Raw genomic sequence first — 6000 nt, forward strand, 5'->3', positions numbered from 1 at the left:
GGTCTCTGGTCTCTAGTCTCTGGTCTCAAGTCTCTGGTCTCAAGTCTCTGGTCTCTAGTCTCTGGTCTCAAGTCTCTGGTGGTCTCTGGTCTCAGGTCTATAGTCTCTGGTCTCAGGTCTATAGTCTCTGGTCTCTGGTCTCTAGTCTCTGGTCTCTGGTCTCTAGTCTCTGGTCTCTGGTCTCTAGTCTCTGGTCTATAGTCTCTGGTCTCTGGTCTCTAGTCTCTGGTCTCAGGTCTATAGTCTCTGGTCTATGGTCTCTAGTCTCTGGTCTCAGGTCTATAGTCTCTGGTCTCTGGTCTCTAGTCTCTGGTCTCTGGTCTCTGGTCTCAGGTCTATAGTCTCTGGTCTCAGGTCTATAGTCTCTGGTCTCTGGTCTCTGGTCTCTGGTCTATAGTCTCTGGTCTCTGGTCTATAGTCTCTGGTCTCAGGTCTATAGTCTCTGGTCTCAGGTCTATAGTCTCTGGTCTCAGGTCTATAGTCTCTGGTCTCAGGTCTATAGTCTCTGGTCTCAGGTCTATAGTCTCTGGTCTCTGGTCTCTGGTCTATAGTCTCTGGTCTCAGGTCTCTGGTCTCTGGTCTATAGTCTCTGGTCTCAGGTCTATAGTCTCTGGTCTCTGGTCTCTGGTCTCTGGTCTCTGGTCTCTGGTCTCTAGTCTCTGGTCTATAGTCTCTGGTCTCTGGTCTATAGTCTCTGGTCTCTGGTCTCTGGTCTCTGGTCTCTAGTCTCTGGTCTCTGGTCTCTGGTCTCTGGTCTCTGGTCTCTGGTCTCTGGTCTGGTCTCAGGTCTCTGGTCTCTGGTCCTGGTCTCTGGTCTCTGGTCACTGGTCTCTGGTCTCTGGTCTAGTCTCTGGTCTCTGGTCTCTGGTCTCCTGGTCTCTGGTCTCTAGTCTCTGGTCTCTGGTCTCTGGTCTCTGGTCTCTGGTCTCTAGTCTCTGGTCTCTAGTCTCTGGTCTCTGGTCCTGGTCTCTGGTCTCTGGTCCTTGTCTCTAGTCTCTAGTCTCTGGTCTTTAGTTTCTGGTCCTGGTCTCTGGTCTCTGGTCCTAGTTTCTGGTCTCTGGTCTCTAGTCCGTGGTCTGGTCTCTGGTCTCTAGTCTCTGGTCTCTGGTCTCTGGTCTCTGGTCTCTGGTCTCTGGGTCTCTGGTCTCTGGTCTCTAGTCTCTGGTCTCTGGTCTCTGGTCTCTGGTCTCTAGTCTCTGGTCTCTGGTCTCTGGTCTCTAGTCTCTGGTCTCTGGTCTCTGGTCTCTGGTCTCTAGTCCGTGGTCTAGTCTCTGGTCTCTAGTCTCTGGTCTCTAGTCTCTGGTCTCTGGTCTCTGGTCTCTGGTCTCTAGTCTCTGGTCTCTAGTCTCTGGTCCTGGTCTCTAGTCTCTGGTCTCTCGTCTCAAGTCCTGGTCTGTCTCTGGTCTCTGGTCTATAGTCTCTGGTCCTGGTCTCTGGTCTCTAGTCTGGTCCTGGTCTCTGGTCTCTGGTCTCTGGTCTCTGGTCTCTGGTCTCTGGTCCTGGTCTCTAGTCTCTGGTCTCTGGTCTCTAGTCTCTGGTCTCTGGTCTCTGGTCTCTGGTCTCTGGTCTCTGGTCTCTGGTCTCTGGTCTCTAGTCTCTGGTCTCTGGTCTCTCTCTGGTCTCTGGTCTCTAGTCTCTGGTCTCTGGTCTCTGGTCTCTAGTCTCTGGTCTCTGGTCTCTGGTCTCTAGTCTCTGGTCTATAGTCTCTGGTCTATAGTCTCTGGTCTCTGGTCTCTGGTCTCTAGTCTCTGGTCTCTAGTCTCTGGTCTCTGGTCTCTGGTCTCTGGTCTCTGGTCTCTGGTCTCTGGTCTCTAGTGTCTGGTCTTTGGTCTCTGGTCTCTAGTCTCCAGTCTCTGGTCTCTAGTCTCTAGTCCTGGTCTCTAGTCTCTGGTCTCTGGTCTCTGGTCTCTGGTCTCTGGTCTCTGGTCTCTGGTCTCTAGTCTCTGGTCTCTGGTCTCTGGTCTCTGGTCTCTGGTCTCTGGTCTCTGGTCTCTAGTCTCTGGTCCTGGTCTCTAGTCTCTGGTCTCTAGTCTCTAGTCTCTGGTCTCAGTCTCTGGTCTCTGGTCTCTGGTCTCCTGGTCTCTGGTCTCTGGTCTCTGGTCTCTGGTCCTCTGGTCTCTGGTCTCTGGTCTCTGGTCTCTAGTCTCTGGTCTCTGGTCTCTGGTCTCTGGTCCTGGTCTCTGGTCTCTGGTCTCTAGTCTCTGGTCTCTAGTCTCTGGTCTCTGGTCTCTAGTCTCTGGTCTCTGGTCTCTGGTCTCTCTCTGGTCTCTGGTCTCTAGTCCTGGTCTCTAGTCTCTGGTCTCTAGTCTCTGGTCCTAGTCCTGGTCTCTGGTCTCAGTCCTGGTCTCTGGTCTCTGGTCTCTGGTCTCTGGTCTCCTGGTCTCTGGTCTGGTCCTGGTCTCTGGTCCTGGTCCTAGTCCTGGTCCTGGTCTCTGGTCTCTAGTCTCTGGTCTCTGGTCTCTGGTCTCTGGTCTCTAGTCCTGGTCTCTGGTCTCTGGTCTCTGGCCTTTGGTCTGTAGTCTCTGGTCCTGGTCCTGGTCTCAGTCTCTGGTCCTGGTCTCTAGTCCTGGTCTCTGGTCTCTGGTCTAGTCCTGGTCTCTGGTCCTAGTCCTGGTCTCTGGTCTCTGGTCTCTGGTCCATAGTCCTGGTCTCTGGTCTCTGGTCTCTGGTCTCTGGTCTCTAGTCCTGGTCCTGGTCTCTAGTCCTGGTCTCTAGTCTCTGGTCTCTGGTCTCTGGTCTCTGGTCTCTGGTCTCTGGTCCTGGTCTCAGGTCCTGGTCTCTGGTCTCAGGTCCTGGTCTCAGGTCTCAGGTCCTGGTCTCTGGTCCTGGTCTCTGGTCCTGGTCTCTGGTCTCAGGTCCTGGTCTCTGGTCCTGGTCTCTGGTCCTGGTCTCAGGTCTCTGGTCTCTGGTCTCTATTCTCTGGTCTCTGGTCTCTGGTCTCTGGTCCTGGTCTCAGGTCCTGGTCTCTGGTCTCAGGTCCTGGTCTCTGGTCTCAGGTCCTGGTCTCTGGTCTCTAGTCTCTGGTCTCTGGTCTCTAGTCTCTGTCTCTGGTCTCTGGTCCTGGTCCTAGTCTCTGGTCTCTGGTCTCTGGTCCTGGTCTCTGGTCCTAGTCCTGGTCCTGGTCTCTGGTCTCTGGTCTCTGGTCTCTGGTCCTGGTCTCTAGTCTCTGGTCTCTGGTCTCTAGTCTCTGGTCTCTGGTCTCTGGTCTCTGGTCTCTGGTCTCTAGTCTCTGGTCTCTAGTCTCTGGTCTCTGGTCTCTGGTCTCTGGTCTCTGGTCTCTGGTCTCTGGTCTCTAGTCTCTGGTCTCTGGTCTCTGGTCTCTAGTCTCTGGTCTCTGGTCTCTGGTCTGTGGTCTCTGGTCCATGGTCTAGTCTCTGGTCCTTGGGCTAGTCTCTGGTCTCTAGTCCGTGGTCTCTGGTCTCTGGTCTCTAGTCTCTGGTCTCTGGTCTCTGGTCTGGTCTGGTCCTGGTCTCTAGTCTCTGGTCTCTGGTCTCTGGTCTCTGGTCTCTGGTCTCTGGTCTCTGGTCTCTGGTCTATAGTCCTGGTCTCTGGTCTCTGGTCTCTGGTCCTGGTCTCTGGTCTCTGGTCTCTGGTCCTAGTCCTGGTCTAGTCCTGGTCTAGTCCTGGTCTCTGGTCCTGGTCTCAGACCTCTGGTCTCTGGTCTCTAGTCTCTGGTCCTCTGGTCTCTAGTCTCTGTCTCACCTGGTCTCTGGTCTCTGGTCTCTAGTCTCTGGTCTCTGGTCTCTGGTCTCTAGTCTCTGGTCTCTGGTCTCTGGTCTCTAGTCTCTGGTCTCTGGTCTCTAGTCTCTGGTCTCTGGTCTCTGGTCCTGGTCTCTCAGTCTCTGGTCTCTGGTCTCTGGTCTCTAGTCTCTGGTCTCTGGTCTCTAGTCTCTGGTCTCTAGTCTCTGGTCTCTGGTCTCTAGTCTCTGGTCTCTGGTCTCTGGTCTCTGGTCCTGGTCCTGGTCCTGGTCTCTAGTCTCTGGTCTCTGGTCTCCTGGTCTGTGGTCTCTGGTCTCTGGTCTCTAGTCCGTGGTCTCTGGTCCTGGTCCTGGTCCTGGTCTCTAGTCCTGGTCCTGGTCCTGTCTCCAGTCCTGGTCTCTGGTCTCTAGTCTCTGGTCTCTGGTCTCTGGTCTCTGGTCTCTGGTCCTGGTCTCTGGTCTCTAGTCCTGGTCCTGGTCTCTGGTCTCTAGTCTCTGGTCTCTAGTCTCTGGTCTCTAGTCTCTGGTCTCTGGTCTCTAGTCTCTGGTCTCTCTCAGGTCTCTAGTCTCTGGTCTCTGGTCCTAGTCTCTGGTCTCTAGTCTCTGGTCTCTAGTCTCTGGTCTCTGGTCTCTATTCTCTGGTCTCTGGTCTCCTGGTCCTGGTCTCTAGTCCTGGTCTCTGGTCTCTAGTCCTGGTCCTGGTCTCTGGTCTCTGGTCCTCTAGTCTCTGGTCTCTGGTCTCTGGTCTCTGGTCCCTAGTCTCTGGTCTCTGGTCTCTAGTCTCTGGTCTCTAGGTCCTGGTCTCTAGTCTCTAGTCTCTGGTCCTGGTCTCTAGTCTCTGGTCTCTGGTCTCTGGTCTCTAGTCTCTGGTCTCTGGTCCTCAGTCCTGGTCTCTAGTCTCTGGTCTCTAGTCTCTGGTCTCTAGTCTCTGGTCTCTGTCTCACCTGGTCTCTGGTCTCTAGTCTCTGGTCTCTGGTCTCTGTCTCACCTGGTCTCTGGTCTCTAGTCTCTGGTCTCTGGTCTCTGGTGGTCTCTGGTCTCTGGTCTCTGGTCTCTAGTCTCTGGTCTCTGGTCTCTAGTCTCTGGTCTCTGGTCTCTGGTCTCTGGTCTCTGGTCTCTAGTCTCTGGTCTCTGGTCTCTGGTGGTCTCAGGTCTCTGGTCTCTGGTCTATAGTCTCTGGTCTCTGGTGGTCTCTGGTCTCTGGTCTCTGGTCTCAGTCTCTGGTCTCTGGTCCTGGTCTCTGGTCTCTGGTCTCTGGTCTCTGGTTCTAGTCTCTGGTCTCTGGTCTCTGGTCTCTGGTCTCTAGTCTCTGGTCTCTGGTCTCTGGTCTCTGGTCTCTGGTCTCTAGTCTCTGGTCTCTGGTCCTGGTCTCTGGTCCTGGTCTCTAGTCTCTGGTCTCTGGTCTCTGGTCTCTGGTCTCTGGTCTCTGGTCTCTGGTCCTAGTCTCTGGTCCTGGTCTCTGGTCTCGGTCTCTGGTCTCTGGTCTCTGGTCTCTGGTCTATAGTCTCTGGTCTCTGGTCTCTAGTCTCAGGTCTCTGGTCTCTGGTCTCTGGTCTCTAGTCTCTGGTCTCTGGTCTCTGGTCTCTAGTCTCTGGTCTCTGGTCTCTGGTCTATAGTCTCTGGTCTCTGGTCTCTGGTCTCTGGTCTCTGGTCTATAGTCTCTGGTCTCTGGTGGTCTCTGGTCTCTGGTCTATAGTCTCTGGTCTCTGGTCTATAGTCTCTGGTGGTCTCAGGTCTCTGGTCTCTGGCAGTATGCTTAACGTGGACACCAGGACTACAGATACTCCCCCCCCCCCCCTCCAGTCAGCAAGATGAATGTGTGTGCCTCTTGTCCTGCTGGAGTGACGTGTGCACACTGCTGCCCCTTCTCTTTGCATCCCGAGTCCCGCCTCTCCTCCGGCGGCTCGCCGTGGTAATCAGAGCCGATATAACGCCGACGCTCCACCGAAGAGCCGTCGTTGATAATGATCCGCTACCGAATATTTGTGTAATGAATCAACAAAAGGACGAAAGGAAACTTAAATTTAAAGCAACTTAAATTTAAATTGGGGTCAGAAAGAAATGGACAATTAGTGAAGACATAGTCCGGTGCGTTTGATATAATTGCACGTGGATGGGGAGTAATTGTGACGAAGAAATGGTCGGCGGCGGCGGCTTCCCGGTGTCTGACAGGAGTGTGTGAGGAGTGTGTGAGGAGTGTGTGAGGAGTGTGTGAGGAGTGTGTGAGGAGCGGCACGACGTGATTCTCCTTCCTGTTCTCAGCTTCAACGGGTGCTACAGAGACACCGTTCCCTCTGTTGCT

At 54.2% G+C, this 6000-nt stretch overlaps 1 protein-coding gene across 9 annotated transcripts in view; it reads left to right on the forward strand.

The window, feature by feature from the left end:
- Positions 1–6000, forward strand: part of dachd (dachshund d) — a 114340-nt gene that overhangs the window by 99322 nt on the left and 9018 nt on the right. The window lies entirely within an intron of this gene.

This window comes from Pseudoliparis swirei, chromosome 2 (genome assembly GCF_029220125.1).
Source record: "Pseudoliparis swirei isolate HS2019 ecotype Mariana Trench chromosome 2, NWPU_hadal_v1, whole genome shotgun sequence".
Taxonomy (NCBI): Eukaryota; Metazoa; Chordata; class Actinopteri; order Perciformes; family Liparidae; genus Pseudoliparis; species Pseudoliparis swirei.